The sequence below is a fragment of the Pinus tabuliformis genome, chromosome 9 (assembly GCF_031772625.1).
Source record: "Pinus tabuliformis cultivar Carrire ecotype Pingquan chromosome 9, CPIR1, whole genome shotgun sequence".
In the NCBI taxonomy this organism is placed as follows: domain Eukaryota; kingdom Viridiplantae; phylum Streptophyta; class Pinopsida; order Pinales; family Pinaceae; genus Pinus; species Pinus tabuliformis.
Window position 1 is genome coordinate 806861858 of NC_142307.1, and position 22490 is coordinate 806884347.

The window sequence follows — 22490 nt, forward strand, 5'->3', positions numbered from 1 at the left end:
ATTCGAAAAAAACAACTTAGTTTCGTGGTGGAAACTTTATTGTGGGATACGGTATTTTTATAAAGAGAATTTGTATTATTTATTAAAAAGATATTAATAATTATTTTTGATTAAAAAATATGTTTTTATAATAATATTTACTAAAAATATTAATATTAATTAAAAATTAAATGGTTAATTTATGAAATTGGTTTTAATTTTTGGAATTTTTTTTTAAATATATATAAGGGTTATAAAATAAAAGATTAAGGAAATTGAAAAAGACTTGATTGATTTAATTGGTAGGTAGGTAGGTAGTCTGTTTTAAGTGGAAAGAAAAATAAATAAAGATGAGGCTCATTGATTGGACTATCCAATAAGTCTTTTGTTTTAAGTGGAAATAAAGGGAAATAAATAATAAGTGTATTGTTTGGACTAGTGGATAAGTGATCTGTTTTAAAGCTTAAAGAATAGAGAATAATTTAAAAGTGTAAATAAGTTTGGTATTATTTATTTGATTTATAATTTTGAAATTAGTAATAGTTATTATTTATATTGTATTGAGTGATGTTTATAAAAGAAATATTTATAGTGATAGTTATTAACTAAATATAGAATATTTTAATAAAATATCTTTTTACTACTCATTTCTAAATAATTATTCTTTTTAACTATTAATTAATTTACCAATAAGTAATTTTTAACAGTTAATTCTGGATAATGATGCATCTTTACTATTTATTCCTTATGATTGATGGATTTCTCATTTTGTCCAGAGAATGAACCACAAATTCTAACAATGTGATTAATCCCAAAAACTTACATCTAAATCATTATTTATATTATATTGAGTGATGTTTATAAAAGAAATAAATAATGAATGTTAATATATTTTTTAAAATTAAAAATATTTTATTATTTTTTCCTAATTGTTTATATTTATTTGTTGATAAAAAGAATACCATTTATTGGGCTTAAACAATGTAGTGAATTTTTCAAAAGGGCTTTTATTATATTTTAATGAGATAAAATTGAATAAATTAATAATATTAAAAAAATTAAAATTAAAATTTATACTCATTCTCTAAAATTTAATCTTTAATATTTATAAAAATATTTATTATTTATAATGTATTTTTCAATTCAAATATTTCTACAAATTATATAATAATGAGTGAAAAATATATTTAATCAAAAATATTATATCATTGATTTTTGTTTTAGATAAGTCAATTAATAGGTTAGGGTCTTGTATTTTTTGTTATGGTAATAATATTACAAGAAACTAACTTGCATAGTAACTAATTATTTATATATTTATATTCAATTTGGAAAGTATATATTTACATATTATTATATTAATGATTTAAGGATTTTTTTTATATATTTAATTAGTATTCCATATTAGTAAATTTTTAGGTAATAAATATAACAAAAAACTAAATTTCATAATAATTAACTAACCATTTATTTATATGATTATAATTGGAGAAAAGGCCTAGTAATAACTAATTTATTCATTCTCTTAATTTTTAAATACAAACTTTACCTTTATTCAAATGTTGGTAATATATATAACAATAATTTTTGGTAATAATTATAACAAAAATAACTTTTCCTTTCCCTCAGTCTAGTTAGTCAGGTTGGCCAGTCAAATTTAGCCGTTTCTCAATCAAATTGCCTAGTCCAATATAGCCGTTTCCTAGTCAAATATAGCTGTTGGAAGATTTTCTCTCCCTATTTAACATGCAACCATGATCTGATTCTTCAACTTGTCTTGGTGATGAACCACACTTGTGGTTCGAAACGCGTCGACAAAAATATTATAATGTGATTTCTGCTGAAAAATCTGCTCAAAAACTTGATATAGATCACACAAGCTTAAATTCAACAAAAAAAAATATATATAATCATTTATAAAACCTAAATAACATACTAAAGCCTTATTATAATTTGGTGAGGTATATATATATATATAAGTTTATATATCTATATATATATATATATATATATATATATATATATATATATATATATATATAAAAGTTTATATATATATTATTCTAAAGCAAAGATATGTACTATTTATTATTATATATTTGAAATATATTAATATAAATATTATTTTATTTTATTTATTATTAAGTGTTGGAAGATTTACTAAGTGTATCTTGTTATTGATGTTATTGTTATAGTGTTGAGTGTATGTTTTCATTGCTTGTTTAAGTGTAAGTTGTCTAGCTTGATGTCAGGGATGAAGTTGCATATTTAAGTAGTTTATCTTTAAAGGCATTTCTTCTTCAGATCCTTAGGCCAATAAAGAGACCGGTATGAGGCTCGGTCTGTTAGACTTCCCCAGGGGCGGGGATCAATATGAGGTCGAGTGCCGATAGACTTCCTCAGGAAGCGAGGGCCAATTTGAGGTCAAGGGTTGGGAGGCTTCCTCGGGAAATAGGGGCCGACATGAGCCCAGCCCAGTAGAAAAGCCCATAGGCATTAGCCGATATGAACATGCCCACTAGGTTGGGGACATGTAGAAAGGTGCATAACTTGGTATAGTATGTGAAAATTTAAAAAGGGCCAATTTTTATGTAACTAGGAAATCACATTTTACCATGAAGCCGACCTATGTTAATCACAACCACTAATCCATGATTAACATTAATTAAACCTAATTAGGTGGCTATAGAAGAGGATTAAGGAAGTTTAATTATACCAAGGTACCATATCCCCCAGGTCGATATGTCATGGTACCAGTATGACATGGCACCTCTATGTGGATGACAGAGTGGCAATGACGTGGCTCAAGTGATGATGTGGCAACCTTAGGGTGTGACATGTGGCATGCGGAAATGGCACTTTTGGCCAATCAAATGGACAGTTGGTGGGTGACACATGGTAGGAGAAAATGGCACTTTTGATTTGTTCAATGGATAGTTGGCGGGTGACACGTGGTAAGAAAACATCAGCACTTGGACATGTGACAAGCTCTGATTGGGTGCAAAGAATGACGTGGATGCAACAGTGGTAGATGATGTGGCATGTGGGTCCCATATAAGGGCATCAAGTATCAAGCAACAGATACATGAGTAACAAACCTCTCCCAACATCACTCGATAGCTGACATGATGTGGCAGTGACTAACGTGGCAACTAAGTTGGCAAGGGGCACAAATGATAACTCATTATTGGTTCATTCTAGCATGATGTAGCAGTGGAGGTCCCCTCCCGGGATTACCGGGGCACTGGGTACCGAAGTGCGATTTTAATGTAAAAGGATAAGATCGGGCCTATACGACTTGCTAGAGTACAACATGGTATTGATGAGGTGGCATAGGGCACCACATGGTAGGTTCTGATTTGTCCCCACTGACATGATGTGGCATGCCTCACTATATGTGTCATGATCTTACCCAACAATTCTTTTTTGTGTTAATGCATTGGTGGATTTAGCTCGTTGGAAGCCCAAGATGTAAAGAAGTGGGTCCCATGTCTAGATATAAGTCTCACCCTAAGTGTGTTGTGGGTTTGGCAAAGACCCACCACTACCCAATGCCCAATATACATTAGAGCGGTCTGGTGTAATGTGGTAAGACAGAGCCCTATACTAGGCACTCGAGTACCAGGAAGAAAAAACTTTATGGATGCGATAGTAGTATAGTGTGAACTAATTTTGTATGATGAGAAATTGATTGTCATGTAGATGCACTGGAAATTCACCGACAAGTGAAGCATCGAGCATGGGACTTCAGTCTTTGTTCATGAGTGTTGTGTGTAAAACCCATTTCCATCTGACAATTGGTATGTGTCAAGCACTCCAGTGGGAAAGCAAATAGTCATAGAGCTGGTTATAGGGTACGGTACCAAGTAAATGGGACTTAAGCTCTCACACAAGATTTAAATATAAACATATGGTTAAAGGTCATGTGGAGTTCTATTAAAAGTAGTGGCATTGTACAAGATTCATGCTAGTGTTGAGCCAATGTAGAGCCAATGAAGAGGGCATGAAACTAATTTTTTGGGGTAGAGATCAAAGAAGATGTGTGGTCTGAAAACATAGAAAATGCATGTGAAGCAATAGTGAATATGGATTAAAATTATTCTCTATATGCAACGTTGCTATGCTAAACCCTATCTGATCCCTTAGATCTTATTTCAGCCTATGATGGCATCCTTAGAGGGGGCTCCTCCCCCTCCTCCACCTGTTGATGATGTCAACGCATTTCAAGAAACATTGGCTGCTCTCTTAAAGTGACCTAGAAGTAAAGATTCACAGACCAAGTTTGTCAAAAAGGCAGACTCAATACCCTCAGTGGCCCTTCTCATAGGGTCGAAGAGAACGACTTTCGCCTTTGATAAAAGAGCTCTCATCGAGAAATTTACATGGATGTTGTCATATCCTCATTCTATGGATACGTGGATTGACTAAACCTGGAGATTGAAGAGGAAAGGAGACATCAGGTTATATGCATGTGGTAGTGCCTTCTTTTCTTTTTTATTTGAATTAAAGGAGGATTAGGACGTAATCTTTAGAAATGGGTCATATTTTTTTGGATCCAGAGGTATGTATCTGAATCATTGGACACTAAATTTTAACCTAGATGAAGATATCCTTACAGTGCTTCCTATGTGGGTAAAAATTCCCTAGCTTCCTCTGTCATGTTGGAGTGATGATCGTTTCAAAACCATTGAAAACGATGTAGGGCGATAACTAGATTGAGAAGAACCTAAGGGTTCTCAGTTCACGTGCACAAAGATACGTGTAGAAGTAAATTTGGAGAAGGGATTTCCTTCATAAATTAACCTTACTCTGGAAGGTTGGACCCATTTTCAAACCCTTGACTATGAGAAAATTCCATTCAACTGCTGCTCTTGTCATGAATACGACCACTTTGTAAGGGATTGAAAGAAGGCTCCTAGCAAGGAATCTGCACCAACAACTAATTAAGGGGGACAATGGAAGACACAAAAAAGAGGAGAGAATAAAAACAAAAACACTAGGAATAGGCAACATCCTGGGCAAAACAAGAATGGAGCTTCCAATTCATCAAATCCTTTCAATGCTCTACAAAATTCCTTTAAAAATGGTCAAGAGCCACCCAATCTAGACTAAGATACAAGAGTTCAAATGATGAAGAAATTTTATAAGAGACCGAACTAGGAGAAATAAATGAGGAAGAAGGACAGTAGATACATGAAGTAGAACCATCACAAGCAGTGCCGACATAGGAAACAACTCCATTGGCTCTCGCTACTCCTCGATCTGGGAATGTGGAAGGGGATTCACCATCATCAGGTTTACTCACTAGGAATATGTCACAAAATATAAAATGGGCTTACGATGGTAGCAGTCATGAGACTGAAAATACTAAAAAAAAGACAAGATGCCCTCCCAAAAAAGTAGTCTGAGAGAGAGAAGTGGAACAAAACAAGAAAATGGGAAATCAACTAGTAATTTCAGAAATCCTAAAATTAAAAGGCCCTAAAGGATCATAAATTCCAGAAAAGGTAGGCAGTTCCTCTCAAAACCCTCTAGTTAAATGATAATTTTGTCATGGAATATAAGGGGTCTAGAAAACCTTTAAAATCCTAGGTCGTTAGGGATATATCAAAGAAGGAGAAATGATGGATTCTTTTGTTTCAAGAGACAAAGCTAAAAAAAAACATGTGAATAAGGTAAGACAAACATTTTTAAAACAAAGTGTTGGCATAATACAAGATTATCGAGGAGCCTTTGGAGGATTCAGTATGTATTCGCCTGATTTACATTTCCAATTGATAGGCAGTATGAAATCACAGTTCTGGTTAGCAGTAATTTTAGAAAGAAAAGATACAAAGGAGCACATCCCTGTTATAAGAAATTATGGTCCAGTTCTGCATGGTGAAAAATTAGAGTTTTTGGATTCACTAAATATTATCAAATCTAACTCCTGGCATAACAACTATATTATGGGGGGCAATTTTAACACCATTCTCAGATCTAAGGAAAAACGAGGAGGATGCCCTATCCAAGATCCCTTCGAAGAGCAGATGGAAGACATGATTAATGGTTGGGACCTAATGGATGTTCCTCCTAAGGTTGGTAAATTCACCTGGTCAAATCAAAGATGTGGTTCTGAATTCATTATGGCATGTCTAGATAGGTTTCTTTTGTGTAAAAATTGGTTACTAAAGGGGCTTAATTGTTTCTCCGAGATTAAAGCTCAATGTGAATCAGATCATCACCCGATATCTTTGTCTATATAGAGCTTGAAACATATGGGGCCAATTTCTTTCAGATATAGGCCAGTATGGTTAAATGAGGAAGGAGTAATGGACCTAATCATGCAAACATGGAAAACTCCAGTGACAGGGTCACCAACATATGTATGGAAAACAAAATTAAGGTCAATCAAGCAAGGGTTAAGAACATGGTTAAAAGAGAAATACCAACCTCCTAGGCAAAAGCACAAGGATCTGGTAAAGCATATGGAGAAACACCAGAGCATGATTGAAGTAAGTGCAGTGGAACCGTGGCATTTTGATAGAGAAAGGAAACTAACAAAATAATTTTTTATAGTTAGCTGACACAAGGAGGAAATATGGCATTTGAAATAGTGAAGTGTATGGCTTCAGGCCAGTGATCTAAACTCATATTTTTTCCAAAAACAGGTCAAATCCAGAGAGCTAAGGAACACGGTAAAATAGATAGTCCCCAAAGGCAGGGGGGAGATCACATCCTTTGAAGAAATAAAACAATAAGAATTTCAACATTTTCAATCGCTCTAGAGTGAAGAACGAATGATTGAGATGGCTCAAGAACAAGAGTTTCCCCAGTGTGTTCCCATTATAGTAATAAAATTAGGGAATTTGTCATTAATAAGAGAAATAGATGAAGAGGAGGTTTTGGATGCAGTTTGGAGTTTAGATCCAAACAAGGCCTTGGGCCTCATGGTTTTACAATAAGTTTTTACATGACCTTTTGGGTTTTGATAAAAAATATTTTCTACACATACTGAACAGTACGACATGGAAAGAGAAGATAAGTGGAGCCACAAAATCATCTTTCCTTGCTCTCATTCCAAAAGAAACAAATCCTAGGAACTTCTCCAAATTTCGCCTGATTTCATTGTGTAATTCAACATATACAATTCTGACAAAAGTCATAGCATCTAGGCTAAACAAAATACTCCAAATTATTTCGGAAAACCACGAAGGATTTATGCAACACAACCAAATTTTGGGCAATATCATTCTTGTGCAGCAAGCGATCCATTCAAGCAAGGAGGCAGGAGAACTAGGAATGGTAATTAAATTAGACAAGGTTAATGCCTTTGATCATGTAAGGCATTCATTCCCTTTTTTAATGCTTAATAAATTGGGGTTCCATAAAGATTTAATTCGTTGGATTAAAGCTTGCGTAGCTTTTCCATGGATAGCATCGTTGGTTAATGGTTGACCAACTCCCTTCTATAGAGCTTTTGAAAGATTAAGGTCCATTAGAGGAAATTTTAGCCTAAAAGTGCCCATGAAATTTTCACGTAATTTCCATGTCATAATATGTAAACTAATCAAAAAACTTTAAATTTAAAAAGAGGTACATGTAAACATTTTGGAGGGAAAAGAATAAAAACTGCCTTTTTTTAATTGTATTTTTGGCTTATCGCCTTATAAGTTTACTCAAGTTTCAAATGTAGACACGCTTTTTTAACGTGTCTACAATTTTTATCAATGTGGGTCTTCTCAAAAGTATGCATAATGGGTATTTGTTGGATGCAGAATTTAATTCCGCATCCAACGAGTGTCTACACTTGAAATTTGAGTAAACTTATAAGGAGATAAGCCACAAATATAATTAAAAAAGTAGTTTTATTCTTTTCCCTCCAAAATTCATTACTCTTATTTTATTATTTTAACTATTTTTTTATTTATTTTTCTTTAGGAGGCCACTTTTAGGCTGAAATTTCCTCTAATTAGTAGGGTTTTCTGTTGTCTCATCTTCTTTATATCATCATGGTCAAGAGCTTAAGTAGAAATTTGGAAGATGCAAGGATCAAAGGAAAATTGGTGGGGCTTACTATAGCAAGGAATATCAAAAGAATGAATCACTCCCAATTCACATATAATACCCTATTACTAGGAGTAGGCTCGAGGATTGTTGTAGTTCGCTTCAAGAAAATTTTGGAAAGCTACCTTGCTTTATCAGGAAGATTGGTTAACAAAAAGAAATGTCATATTTATGGTTGGAATTGTGATGAAACAATATTGTTTGAGATTTTGAGGAATCTCGAGTTTCCATTGGTCCCTGATTGGAAGGCCTTCAAATATCTTGGTATTCCAATCTCCTTGGGAATATCCAGATCAGAAGACTGGGAGGAAGTTTTCCAAAAGATTAAGAAGTGAATCCATTCATGGGGAGTGGCAGGGAAGACGGTTCTAATAAAATCTATATTATGCTCTCTTCCAATAAATTTGGGATCATGATTGGTTGCACCAAAGAATATTATTCTTAAAATTAATGGTCTTTTAAGAAAATTCCTATGGCAAGGCACAAGAAACAATGAAAATTGATTTCATCTTGTAAACTTAAACATAGTCTGTCTACCCAAAGCTATTGGAGATTTAATCATTAAGGAGCCTAAGATGATGAATCTTACCCCAGGTGCCAAAATAGTATGGTGATTGTTATCAGACTCCAAGGAGTGGTGGAAGCTAGCATTTATACATAAATATTTCCATAAAAGTCGACTACTAAGACTAGATCAACAAGAATGGCTAGAGCAAGGATCCAGGATCTGGAAATTGTGTAAGGAAGTTGACCCTATCATAATTAATAATCTTGGCTGATAATCTGGAAATGGAGCGCGGATGCACCTGTGGAAAGACATAACTCCATTAGTTAAATTAACTCAAGAAAATGATCAATTCAAAGAAATGGCACACTGGATGAACAATACAGGATATAGAAGGCTTGTTGACATCTCTTGCTTGGATCAACAAGGAAAATGGATTGGTTTTTATTGTCCTAATATTCCTTCCAATCTACAGCATACTTGGGAATCACTAATAAGAGCTATAAAACGAAGTGCCCCTGTAGTAACAATGAGGTTGGACCAACGTACTTGGATAGGTAGTAAATCCAATTCATATTCAGTTTGGGAAGGATATAGTTTGTTGACACAATAGTTCCCATGTCCACTTGCAAATCGGATTTGGGGAAGAATATGGAACAAAGACGGGATGCCAAAACTAAACCTCTTATGTTGGGAGATGATTCATGGGAAAGTGTTAAAAACAGAAAATTTGAAGAAACAAAATATTATTGGGCCTTCTCTATGCGTCCTATGACAGGAAGAAGAATAGGATATTTTGCATCTCTTTCGACATTGCTTTTTTCCCTGCAGGTATGGAAATCAACACTTGATCAAATATTGTTCGATCTCTAGCATCCCAGGGAATTAGGAATAAATGTTTGACACTTGGAAGCAAAAGTCACCATGGAAAATAAAATCAATCTCAATTTTTATGAGAAGTTGGATGGTGCTCCTGAAGTACTTATGTTGGACAATATGGATTGCCCTAAATCAAGCCATTTTCAAGGGTGTTCGGCCAATGTAATTTCATTGGTGTCTAAAGCAACGTCGATGCTTTTTGAAACCATCACCTCCAAGGGTAATGATAAAAACGAGTTAGATGATCTCCCTTCCGCTGAGAAGGAATGGTTGAAATTAGATCACCCAATATATCTTGCTATCAGCTTCAAACCTAAAAGATCCATTGGAAACCTACACCTACTTAAAATTGAATAATGCACATCAAACTTCAATTGTTCAGATTACATATATACATGAAGTGTTATCTCAAGATAGGGAAATTGTCTTGGACACATAATCAATTGGTTGAGAGAATATCTCAACCACACACCAATCTAGGAATCAACTAGATCTAAACAACCCCTAAGGAATAGGAACAAACTCCTTTACATAGAAAGAATCACAACTGAGACAAGTAGGAATTATATTTTCAAGTCACCCCCTTAATGACTACTTGTCTCAATCTAAATCAGCAAAGATCTACATCCGGTCCAATCTACCAATTACACCTTGTACATTTTTTAGGCGGACATCATCAAATTGTCGATGTCCATATAAAGGAACAACCATCTACCAAAATGCATGGGTGCCAAACCGTTGCAACCACCAGTCTACTAGGAAGTCCTTCACGTACATGGTTCATCCAACCTCTCGATGAACTCCCCCCAAATATAAAATTTCACCTCATGGAGTCTACAATCAATACAATCCACCCAAGTGTATCCATCTCGCATAAAACACTTTTCTAGGGTATTAAAAACTCTCTAATAGGGGGAACACATAACAAAGGGGTATGCATGATTCTCTGGGTCTAGCAATAGGTACATAAAACATTTCAAGGACCACAGCTACCCATTACAAAACAATATATGACATGTAGATTTGCTATAATTACAATGTGTGACTCATACTTTATCATGGTCATGAGTCTATTCTACAGACTCAAACAAACTTTTACTATGCTTTCGGTGTTGCAACCAACTTTGATCCTTTATTGCTTGGATCTTTTGCCACACATCTTGGACACCATTCATGTACTGGAGCACATCACTGCTTTCTCACTTGAATGTTTCCATCATAGTTTTCACTCGTCGTAGGATTTATAGTTTTGAGTCTTTGGCATTTTCATTTTTAATTTTGGCTTACTGGAATTGGATCTCCATACTTTATCTGTCATCCATTAGAGTCACAAATTCCAACAAAATGACTATACCTATATTGAGTTAGTTAGGCTCAATAAGGCTCAATACATTCAAGATTCCAAAAACAAAAATAAAGTTCTTACCCTCATGTCCACATTTTGTCATAACTCTAATAGGATGGCCATACCTATTAAGCTATCTCATAAATATGAACCAAATCACCTCTTTCAACGCACTTCCAAGATGGTCTTCTTGTAGCCATTTCTGGAGACTAGCAAAGCGCTCAACACTATCTATCTATTATTGCAAGATGAAACTCTAAGAACACGTTCAATGCAGCTGCCTAGTCTTGACTCATGCACCAACAACTAACTCTCATATATATTCGGTTTACTCCAGTTCGGTTCAACAAAGACCAAAGAGTAATACTGGCGGCCAAATTCGACAACTAGAATGAGGGAAAAATGCACAGAATAAGGCAATTATGCGAAAACAAAAAATTCCCTAACACCACCTCCAATGGTAATACGCTACAATCCACTCTGCAACACTGATAAACTATGCTCCAACAATGATACACTATGCTCCACATACCAATATTCCATGCTGACTCGAGCTCAAGATTACTCACCACCAATCTTCCACGTTACCGTGAACCCAATTATCCTTTGGAAATTTCATCTTGGCTTCTCTGACTGCATCAAAAGATCTTCGACTTTGCCTTATCCCAAAAGGGTGGAATCCCACTGAGAAGAATGTAAATAATTACACCAGCACTCCAGACATATGTTGATTGATTGTATCCTCCGAACAAAACCTCTGGAGCTATGTAGAAGGGGCTGCCTACAGTTCCTTTGAGTTTCTACCCTCGTGTGAAGTAGGTGGCCATTCCAAAGTCAGCAAGCTTAATCAACGACGAAGGATACTTTGTTGCAAGAAGAATATTTTCTGGCTTCAGATCTCTGTGCACGACCCCATTATCATGACAATATTTCATCACTTCCATGAGATGTTTGAACAATATTGCGGCATCGGGCTCAAAATATCTCCCCTGTTTCTGCAACTGGTCAAAAAGCTCCCCACCAGCACATAGATCCATAACCAAATGCACATATTCCTCCTCCTCAAAGACTTCCTTCAGGGCCACAACATTAGGGTGCCCAGACGGGCTACTCATGATCTCGATCTCCAATTTCACACTCCGAACATCCTCAAACTGTCATATCCCTATTTGCAACTACCCTGAGTAAAAAGTAATTCTAAATTAAAAAAAAAAACTTACGAATCAGTTGTTGAACTTATTCTTGGATCAGTTATTGAACCGATTCTTGATTCCTGTAAAATGGAACGAGGGGATGCTGGTCTTGGGGGGGACGGAAGAGCGTGAGACAGAATATGATTAAAGGTCACGTGTTTGATCTGTATCTTGGTTGGGAGACGTCTGAATATATAATAGAGACAGACAGAGGAAGAGAGGGAAATCTTTTCCAAGAACGGAAAAAGGAAAGAAAATAAATAGAGGGTTAAGTCTGGTCAGGACCAGATAACCCTAGCACAACTGTGCAAGTGTCTTGTTGAGGGCTGCAGGCCTGCAAGACAGCTCGGGGGGAGAATCCAAGGTATCACTGGATCTCATGGTTGGGTGGATAAGAGCAAACCTACAAGTTGCAGGTGAAATTCTGGAGCATTGAAATTCATGTGTCTGACAGAACAGGTATGGGTTGTTACCAGATTAGCTTTCTATATTCTGTATACTGGTATATAAAAGAAAGTACAGTGAAGCTTCAGTTTTCTGAGTGATAGTTAACTACTTAGTTAATGGAAGTATTGCATACAGCTCTATGAGTCTATATTGCTGTCTGTTTAAACTCATCGATGGTGAACTAAATGTTATATCAATGCATGATAACTATGATACAAATGTATGTTAGCTGAATGAAAGCTGTAAACAGTACATAAGCTACAGACCGAGTTGATATCTGGAAGCTGTAAGATTACATACAATCTACAGATAGAGCCGATAAGAGAACGCTGTAGCAGTTAATGCATAAACCATAAGAATCGAAACACATTAGCTGTGAGAAAACCCAAGATATAACTGGCTGCATGAATCGCTTCATGACTATCTGTAGTCGTATGAGAAACCTTATAAAGTTCTTAACAGCATAACAGTAAAACACAGCGATAATGCATGAATGGTTCGATGGGGAAAAACAACCATGCGCACTATAACTGTAGGAACAGAAAACAACATATATGTTAAATAACTGTGTAATCACGAAACCACAGAAGACATTGTGTGCCTCATGCTATACGGAAATCCGTTCTCAGAGGTAACTCATCGAAACCCAGTACTTAGGGTCTCATTCTACAATATATGCAACCTCGGATAGATGAATATAAACATTTATGTCTGTAATGAAACATATTAATAACCTGAGAGGCGCTCTATAAGCCCAGAACACTGTGACAGCGGTCACTTAACCTCCGTCTCAGGTACGAGAGGTTGTGTGAACAGAGGGTTTCAATGCCACAAACCCTTGTGAGTATTATCAAACCCTCGAGGGGTTAAGCCAGTTTATTAAAAGACAAACGACCGTAGCTTAATAAATAAAAACCCCATAACAAATATGAAGAGTGGAATCACATAAAACACAGACAAACGAATGCTCGATATAACCAAGATAAATGCAAATACGCTTTGTGCGTTCAAAGAAGCAACTCATTCCTATATATGTATATCCAATGTCATGAAACAGAGAACCCCGCAGGGTATGGCACTAGACAATTCGTAAGATAACCAGAGAACCGAGGGTAAATCCTGGTCTCGGCAAATATGCATTACATCCGACAAAACTCATTGCGGGTATATAACAACAGAAGAGTTAAATAACAGTCTTGACTTAAACCAAGTTCCGGCAAGGGTTGCCGTGAGTTTCCAAAGTAAGATTTACAAACTGAATGAGAAACAAAATACATATATATCAATATTGCATAACCAGATTAGGCACGGCTCCACCTAACCCGGTTTGACCAAAGAGGGTAAACCTGAGACAACAGGTGAAAGTTGTCAGGAGGAAACCCCAGGTCGAAGGATCGAATCCGCATATAAATCCTTAAGATTTCAAATACACTGTGAATCTACAAACCTACGTAAGGGAAATACCTGGTATGTTCCGGATTCCTGGAATACCTGTCGCGGAATGGAGACCAAGGAGCCGGTGCCTGCACAATCCAAAAACTTGAGGTTAGATTAATATAACCAGAACAATAACCTGTGACAACGATACTATCAAAGATAATGAGCCATGTGTAATAGCTGAGACTCGGCGGATATTACCTGGGTTGACTGAAATGAGCCGGCACTAAGAGCAGAAAGGATCCGTGGAGCAGAAGTGAGCACCACCAATTGAACAGGTGCAAATGAACCCGAGTCTTGCGGCCCGAGATTTTAATAAACCCACTAAACCCTGAATTCATTGTGAGCCCTTAGATCAGCTCGGAAGATCCTCACCGTTCGTTCGGATGGGAGTTGGCGCGCATCAACAACGTTCCCTCCAAAGTTTCACATGGGTCGAGTACGATGCCAGCCACCTGGCCAGGGTAGATGAGCCATTAATGTTCCCTCACACCTGGCGCTTGGGTGGATGTATGGTACCATTGAACATGACAGACAAGCCATACAACGATAACATAATGCCGTGTATATAAATATCAAGGGAGTTATGAATTGTCAAAGAATTAACACACGTATATAACCCAGTTACATGTCGGTAATCAAGAATTAAATAATTACTTGGTATTATTAAGGTTGATATGCATGTATATAAAGGGTTAGCATTATAAGTAAATTTTCTTTTTATGGTATATTCCCATGGGGACGTGACAATTTGGTATCAGAGCTAAAGGTTGCAGTACTGGCGCCTTTGGGAATTGGTAAGCGGAAAGGATATTGAAGTACGCCATTAACTCAGGTATGAGTTTAATCATTCGCATATTCATTTATGTCGTACACTACTTTTGGCGTGACAGGTGTGATTCATGTTTATAACTTCTTTGAGAAGTAGGTGATAAGTTGTTGCATAACTACGTTCATAACGTTAAATTCCTGATGAGGATAAAAGACAATGAAACTTTTGTCACACCGAAGAACAATATTGAGTACTCATTACACTTAAGAACAATATTGAACACTCAGTGAGGAAGTGACGATCAACTACCAACTTTTGATTTGCACATATGGCAATAACAACAATGCATATATTGAACTAGATTGAAATTACAATGAACGAAACTTAATAGGCCAATGCATGAATATAACCAGGGGGAACATCCTTGAATAGGATGAAAAATTGTTTTAAAAAGAACATTAGAAGAACCCCTTTAGATATTGAAAACATGCAATGAGTCAAGCAGCGAGACTTGATTTTCATAACTAACTTTTGATTCAGTCTTGTCATGGATGCATGAAGACGATTGGTAGTTGAGATTGGTTAGTGTTGTATGACTAACCCATAGAACTTATATGCATTAATTCAATTGGACTAAGATTGTTACAATTCGTAAACAAGTGAAGGTTGATTGATGTCACATGCATGGAATGTGTGTATGAAGATTTTTACTCTCTCTGTGCTATAGTCTAGTTGTTCATAAGAAGAGTTCTTAATTTTATTCACCATGAGAATGCATGATGAATAGTATATGCTTATGTCCTAATAGTTTTAATGATGATTACCCTCTAATTAAGTGAAATCCATTAGCATGGTATGTGTTTATCATTACTTGTTGAGAGATAAAAACCATTGGAACCTCGATGTAAGGATGGTTGAATTTATCTCTACTATGGGAATGATGGATTTCTTATGCATGTTGCATTCCAGTGTGAAGTAAATTGTAGAGGCATGTGCAGTGGGTAACATTTCTAGGACCTATTCATGGTATAATTACATGTGATAATTATACATAAATGGACTACCTGTGTTAATACAATTGTCAGTAAACTCTAACTACCTTCCCCAGCTATAGATGCTTCCAAAGGAAAAGGAAGCAAGGAGAAGGAAGAAGACCGTGCTGTAGGGACAGACGGAGATGGGAAAAGAAATCGCTAAGCCTGGTGATGACCAGATAGAGCAAGCTTGGGTATCAGAATCTTGCAGAAAACTCTAAGTCTGGAAATGACTAGATAGTGCTTGATGTGCATGTGAGTATTCCCTTGACCATGCTTAAGGAGTTGGAAAATGATAACTATAGTGTATTGATGTTAATGATTTTCGTAATGCTTCCTTGAAGTCATTGTTCTGAAATGGACACATAGTACTGTTATGATAGTTGTTGCGTCTAGCATCAAGTGGTAACTCTGGTGCGTGTGTGACACTTAGGAGATTATGCTTCTAATCGCATAAAGTAGAGCCATTGCTTTCGGTAAGGGTGGTTTAACTTGTTAGTTATGCATGTTGATCCAGGGATAAGATAAGTGTCTTGTCCACTTTCTTGAAGAACACATATGAATGTCTTATATGATTTCTTAGTAGAGAAAGTATTTGAATGCATGCAATAAAAGAATGGTTCTTTTATAGATTTTCTTGGTAAAGAAAATGGGATAAGGCATGCAGTTAAAGATTGACTGTTTATATGTTTTCTTATGATAACACCTGCAGTAAAAGAATTGGTTATTTTATATGCTTCTTAGTAAAAGAATTGGTAGTTCCTCCTAGTCGGACTACATGTGAGTCTTGTGAGAGAAATGTTTGTCTCTCGTTGTTTTTCTTGGAATAAAATCCTTGCTAAATATAGCCAAAGTATCTTCTTGAGAGAAGAGGATGAGGCATAAGAGTCTTGTGAGAGAAATGTTTGTCTCTCGTTGTTTTTCTTGGAATAAAATCCTTGCTAAATATAGCCAAAGTATCTTCTTGAGAGAAGAGGATGAGGCATATAAATGTCCCGAGGACATAGCATGGAAGGTGGTCAAGTTTTCTTGAATTAAAATATGTATCTTTATTTGATAAAAGCTTCTTGGAAAATATATATATATATATATATATATATATATATATGCTAATTGCATTATGATTCTAGTTAGTCTCTAAGTTCTAGTGAAATGATTATGCATTACATGCATGATAAAAGATAACTAAGGATGTGCTTCTAGGCACATAGATATTTATCCCTAATTTCTTGAGGAAAGAGTATATTACCTATATACATAAATATAGTCTCATCCTAAGAGTATGCATACTTCATGTATGAAGATAAAGGATTTTAAGAGAGTTCTTGAAAATGGAAATAAAGGTTCTGTCCTTTAAAGACACATTAGAATAGTGTTCATACAAGAACCAAAATCCTTACTTGTTTCATGAAAAGAACTACGTGCATTAAAGTAAAGTAATTGTGTTAGGAGAACACATGTTGCATATTGGTAGCTATTTTGACTTTGGAATTATGAGACTGTGCGTACTTAGAGAAAGTGGTCATGATAGTTTCCTTGAAAATAATACTCTCTTGGAGAGATTGTCTTGATGGAAGAGCTGTGTTGATTGCTTGATTTGATGCATAAAGGATAAGTAAACCTTGTTTTTGTATCTTGGTTTTTATGCCGAAAGATAGACATCTTTAATAATTTCTTGAAAGGGAATCTTGAGAAATCCTCACATCGAAAGATAGAGAAATGAGGATTAAAATGACTTCCTTAAGAAAGAGGTATGTGGTTTGTCGTATGAAATGATGGTGGTCTTCTAGTGAAGGGAGTAAGTGTTGCATACATTAAAGAAGGGCTTATATGATAAGCAATAGTATGCACAAAGATTAGTCATCGTGACATAAGAGTTATGTTCTCGTATGTTAGAGAAATTATGTTTAATTACACTAACGATGCATGACTAAAGCTAGCCATAGTAAACGTAAGATAATACTCCGTTAATGATGATTTGAATTGGAACAACAGGCTATGGCAAAATTGGAAATGTTTAGATTATTAACTCAACTGTTGTTGACATTTATACGTTAATGAGTGTTTGCATATGCTTTTATACATGACAGTATTGTGTGCATGCACATTCCTGGAAATGGAATACGTGTTAACTGATGCATATCCATAACTAACGTTGCTGATGGGATTAAGTAGCGGTAGCGTAATGGCAACAAGAAAACTCATCACGTAAATTGCTGCAATGTGAATTGCAATCACAAATGAGAAAGAATGAGGTTATATGATATGCATGAATTATGATATTTGGAAATTTGCATGCATACAACGTGTATGATAGATATGTTCCATCGAACTAGATGTTGTGGACCAGGATGAGGGATAAGTGTAAATGCATGGTGTACATGCATGTTTATTTTGTTAATGATAATGATTATATGGTTCATTGTGTAAATTACTTTGAGAAAGAGTAATAAAAGAGAAATTTAACATGCCAGACAATCGCGGATACTTGGGTTGATGACAGTTACCTGCCTGGAGGGGTTGATGGTACTTGTCTGCCCGGATTGTAAAAGGCTTGAATGCCTTGGGTTGATGACAGTTACCTGCCTGGAGGGGTTGATGGTACTTGTCTGCCCGGATTGTAAAAGGCTTGAATGCCTTGGGTTGATGACAGTTACCTGCCTGGAGGGGTTGATGGTACTTGTCTGCCCGGATTGTAAAAGGCTTGAATGCCTTGGGTTGATGACAGTTACCTGCCTGGAGGGGTTGATGGTACTTGTCTGCCCGGATTGTGAAAGGCTGGAATGCCTTGGGTTGATGGCAGCTACCTGCCCGGAGGGGTTGATGGTATTTGTCTGCCCAGATTTACTCTCCCTGGAATTCTTGAGCTGGTTGGCCAGTGGACTTCCATGTTAGACCTGGTAAGGTCTCTATCAAAGAAACTATCTGGATGTGAAAATGACTCGGTTTGGTTGTGGAAACCAGTTCCCATGGATTGGGGAATTCTTTAGCCTATTATGGTGCTCATAGCTAAAGAAATGAACGAATCAGCTATATGATAAGTTGATGATGAATTCTATATAAGGAGTTAATGGAAATGTTAATTCCTTGTGTATTACTAATCTTAGCGGGAGCTAAGACAATTCTTGCTTAATGCAGTGATTGACTGTTTTGATGATTAGAGGGCTAGGTGCTCTTTTGGTACTTCTCGAAGTACTTTACGAATGTCTTTAGTGAGAATTCGTTCAGTGTGCACGTGAGCAGTGATTCATCATTTGATGATTAGTGTTAGTGCTCTTTAAGTACTTGTAAAAGTACTGTGATTTAGAAAGCATCTAACATTGCACAATTGATTGCTAGTCAAAAGTATCTCATTTGACTCAAAATATAGTGACTAATGTGGTTGAATTTGTTAGTCATATATTACAGGAACTATTTACCATGGAAGGTTGAAGAATTGTCCAACCTCTATTAAAAGGCTTACATGAAAGTATTCATGATTTTCAAAGCATAAGATGGTAAGCTATGGTAAGTTGACACAGAATTGTTTATTATGAATGAATAAGGGCCAGGTGGTGGCAAGCATATTTTGCAATTACGAATGCTTATGATTATTGATGCTTATAACTAATGATATTTCTTATGATCATATCATTACTGTTTCGGGTATTGTCATTAATTGGAATGAAATCTTGGATTCCAAAGAGGAAGGATCATCATTGTGTATGGATTAGATGATTATACCTTGAATACAATCTAAAGTTCCAACCAGAAATGAACACCGAGGACGGTGTTCCTGTTAAGGGGGGGAGTATGTCATATCCCTATTTGCAACTACCCTGAGTAAAAAGTAATTCTAAATTAAAAAAAAAACTTACGAATCAGTTGTTGAACTGATTCTTGGATCAGTTATTGAACCGATTCTTGATTCCTGTAAAATGGAACGAGGGGATGCTGGTCTTGGGGGGATGGAAGAGCGTGAGACAGAATATGATTAAAGGTCACGTGTTCGATCTGTATCTTGGTTGGGAGACGTCTGAATATATAATAGAGACAGACAGAGGAAGAGAGGGAAATCTTTTCCAAGAACGGAAAAAGGAAAGAAAATAAATAGAGGGTTAAGTCTGGTCAGGACCAGATAACCCTAGCACAACTGTGCAAGTGTCTTGTTGAGGGCTGCAGGCCTGCAAGACAGCTCGGGGGGAGAATCCAAGGTATCACTGGATCTCATGGTTGGGTGGATAAGAGCAAACCTACAAGTTGCAGGTGAAATTCTGGAGCATTGAAATTCATGTGTCTGACAGAACAGGTATGGGTTGTTACCAGATTAGCTTTCTATATTCTGTATACTGGTATATAAAAGAAAGTACAGTGAAGCTTCAGTTTTCTGAGTGATAGTTAACTACTTAGTTAATGGAAGTATTGCATATAGCTCTATGAGTCTATATTGCTGTCTGTTTAAACTCATCGATGGTGAACTAAATGTTATATCAATGCATGATAAATATGATACAAATGTATGTTAGCTGAATGAAAGCTGTAAACAGTACATAAGCTACAGACCGAGTTGATATCTGGAAGCTGTAAGATTACATACAATCTACAGATAGAGCCGATAAGAGAACGCTGTAGCAGTTAATGCATAAACCATAAGAATCGAAACACATTAGATGTGAGAAAACCCAAGATATAACTGGCTGCATGAATCGCTTCATGACTATCTGTAGTCGTATGAGAAACCTTATAAAGTTCTTAACAGCATAACAGTAAAACACAGCGATAATGCATGAATGGTTCGATGGGGAAAAACAACCATGCGCACTATAACTGTAGGAACGGAAAACAACATATATGTTAAATAACTGTGTAATCACGAAACCACAGAAGACATTGTGTGCCTCATGCTATACGGAAATCCGTTCTCAGAGGTAACTCATCGAAACCCAGTACTTAGGGTCTCATTCTACAATATATGCAACCTCGGATAGATGAATATAAACATTTATGTCTGTAATGAAACATATTAATAACCTGAGAGGCGCTCTATAAGCCCAGAACACTGTGACAGCGGTCACTTAACCTCCGTCTCAGGTACGAGAGGTTGTGTGAACAGAGGGTTTCAATGCCACAAACCCTTGTGAGTATTATCAAACCCTCGAGGGGTTAAGCCAGTTTATTAAAAGACAAACGGCCGTAGCTTAATAAATAAAAACCCCATAACAAATCTGAAGAGTGGAATCACATAAAACACAGACAAACGAATGCTCGATATAACCAAGATAAATGCAAATACGCTTTGTGCGTTCAAAGAAGCAACTCATTCCTATATATGTATATCCAATGTCATGAAACAGAGAACCCCGCAGGGTATGGCACTAGACAATTCGTAAGATAACCAGAGAACCGAGGGTAAATCCTGGTCTCGGCAAATATGCATTACATCCGACAAAACTCATTGCGGGTATATAACAATAGAAGAGTTAAATAACAGTCTTGACTTAAACCAAGTTCCGGCAAGGGTTGCCGTGAGTTTCCAAAGTAAGATTTACAAACTGAATGAGAAACAAAATACATATATATCAATATTGCATAACCAGATTAGGCACGGCTCCGGCACGAGGAGGCCTACCGCTTATCCTAACCCGGTTTGACCAAAGAGGGTAAACCTGAGACAACAGGTGAAAGTTGTCAGGAGGAAACCCCAGGTCGAAGGATCGAATCCGCATATAAATCCTTAAGATTTCAAATACACTGTGAATCTACAAACCTACGTAAGGGAAATACCTGGTATGTTCCGGATTCCTGGAATACCTGTCGCGGAATGGAGACCAAGGAGCCGGTGCCTGCACAATCCAAAAACTTGAGGTTAGATTAATATAACCAGAACAATAACCTGTGACAACGATACTATCAAAGATAATGAGCCATGTGTAATAGCTGAGACTCGGCGGATATTACCTGGGTTGACTGAAATGAGCCGGCACTAAGAGCAGAAAGGATCCGTGGAGCAGAAGTGAGCACCACCAACTGAACAGGTGCAAATGAACCCGAGTCTTGCGGCCCGAGATTTTAATAAACCCACTAAACCCTGAATTCATTGTGAGCCCTTAGATCAGCTCGGAAGATCCTCACCGTTCGTTCGGATGGGAGTTGGCGCGCATCAACAGCGTTCCCTCCAAAGTTTCACATGTGTCGAGTATGATGCCAGCCACCTGGCCAGGGTAGATGAGCCATTAATGTTCCCTCACACCTGGCGCTTGGGTGGATGTATGGTACCATTGAACATGACAGACAAGCCATACAACGATAACATAATGCCGTGTATATAAATATCAAGGGAGTTATGAATTGTCAAAGAATTAACACACGTATATAACCCAGTTACATGTCGGTAATCAAGAATTAAATAATTACTTGGTATTATTAAGGTTGATATGCATGTATATAAAGGGTTAGCATTATAAGTAAATTTTCTTTTTATGGTATATTCCCATGGGGACGTGACACAAACGTCACCAATATGTCCTTTGCAATGGATTTGCATGCTAGGACCTCCCCAGTCACTTTTTCAGTGCAATACATCCCACGAAATGCATAAAAAAAATAACACAGAAGTCGCAACCCCTCTGAGACCAAGATAAATTTTGAAAATGCACCCACAACACTAGATCACCATACGCAGTCTTCAATCAGCCACAGGTTCAACAGATGATGGACAAGCAGAACCACTAGCACATCACACAATGGCAACAAGTTCACTGTTCAAATCTCATTTGTGCACTGATCCATCTATAATATATATAAAAAAATGGAATTTTCACATAGAAAGTAGCCTCTGTCAATCTCAGCGACATCCTCATTACTGGCCTTATTA

The 22490-nt window shown here is 36.6% G+C and overlaps 2 long non-coding RNA genes across 2 annotated transcripts; both read right to left on the reverse strand.

The window, feature by feature from the left end:
• Positions 1 to 13710: 13710 nt before the first annotated feature.
• Positions 13711 to 14098, reverse strand: LOC149151222 (uncharacterized). Its single transcript, XR_016262369.1, has 3 exons — positions 14033 to 14098; positions 13859 to 13917; positions 13711 to 13740 (listed from the first exon to the last, which is right to left on the reverse strand). It is a non-coding gene; the product is annotated as an uncharacterized LOC149151222 (long non-coding RNA).
• A 6803-nt stretch (positions 14099 to 20901) lies between these two features.
• On the reverse strand, positions 20902 to 21695 carry LOC149151223 (uncharacterized). Its single transcript, XR_016262373.1, has 3 exons — positions 21575 to 21695; positions 21401 to 21459; positions 20902 to 21282 (listed from the first exon to the last, which is right to left on the reverse strand). It is a non-coding gene; the product is annotated as an uncharacterized LOC149151223 (long non-coding RNA).
• Between the last annotated feature and the right edge of the window lie 795 nt (positions 21696 to 22490).